The sequence below is a fragment of the Lampris incognitus genome, chromosome 1 (genome assembly GCF_029633865.1).
Source record: "Lampris incognitus isolate fLamInc1 chromosome 1, fLamInc1.hap2, whole genome shotgun sequence".
Lineage (NCBI taxonomy): Eukaryota > Metazoa > Chordata > Actinopteri > Lampriformes > Lampridae > Lampris > Lampris incognitus.
Genome location: NC_079211.1, coordinates 98,600,028 through 98,601,046, shown reverse-complemented (window position 1 = coordinate 98,601,046; position 1,019 = coordinate 98,600,028).

Here is a 1,019-nt window from a genome sequence, read left to right as displayed (position 1 = left end):
CGTCCAGCAGGGTTTGTGCGTGTGTTTTTTAAGCAGGATGTGTTAAAAAAACCTCTGGCCAGAGGTCCTGATTGATCCAAACACAGGAGTGCCTTTGTTACATGGGGATGCACAGAAAAAAAGTCGTGTCGTTCATGTTGGGGTTCCACTCCATAGTTTAAAAGGAAGTAATGTTTTGTGGAGATGTCCTCCTGTTTGCTCTGTGTCATCTTATGTCATCCATAGTTAGTTACATCATCGACCACATCCACTGGGGCCATCTTCGTCAACGGGATTCAAATGTTCATTTCTCTCACCCTTTGTGTAGAAACTGTGGGGTTTGTCTCACATCAGAGGACAGATCTTCCCCGGAGTAGCGAAAGGATCTACAATGACAAAATATATAGTGCTTTAAGAACGACAATAAGTCACCTTTAATCACATGAAAACCGAGACACAATGCGATGTCAACGGCGTAAAGTATGCAGTGAAAATGAATCACCGAGCGTTAGCTGAAGTCAAGATATTCGTTGATATAGACTAACAATTTGAACCAAGCCAAGGACCAGTCCATTGCATCTGCTTCACGATGCTCTAAAAGCAAAACTAGAAGTCTAAAAGGCAATGAATTATAACAGTTATAAAAGTTTAAGAGAGAGAGGGGTCGCAGAGTCTAATGGCGGACCCTTGGTCAGGATTCGGTTGGACTTAATGTAAGATATACAGAAAGAAAAACTGACCTTACATTCCCTCTGAGTGCCATGACGCTGAAGAGGTAAGTGACAGAAACAAGACTGTCTCTGTGTGTTTTCTAACCCTGCGCGCGCATGTGTGTGTGTGTGTATGTGTGTGTGTGTGTGTGTGTGTGTGTTGCCATCATCCATGTTTGCTCATAGCACAGTTGGCTCTTTATTGCTCAGGTAGAGGCTGATCTCATGAAGACTTGCTTATATTTCCAGGTCCACCCAAGCAACGTGTGTGTGTGTGTGTGTGTGTGTGTGTGTGTGTGTGTGTGTGTGTGTGTGTGTGTGTGTATGTGT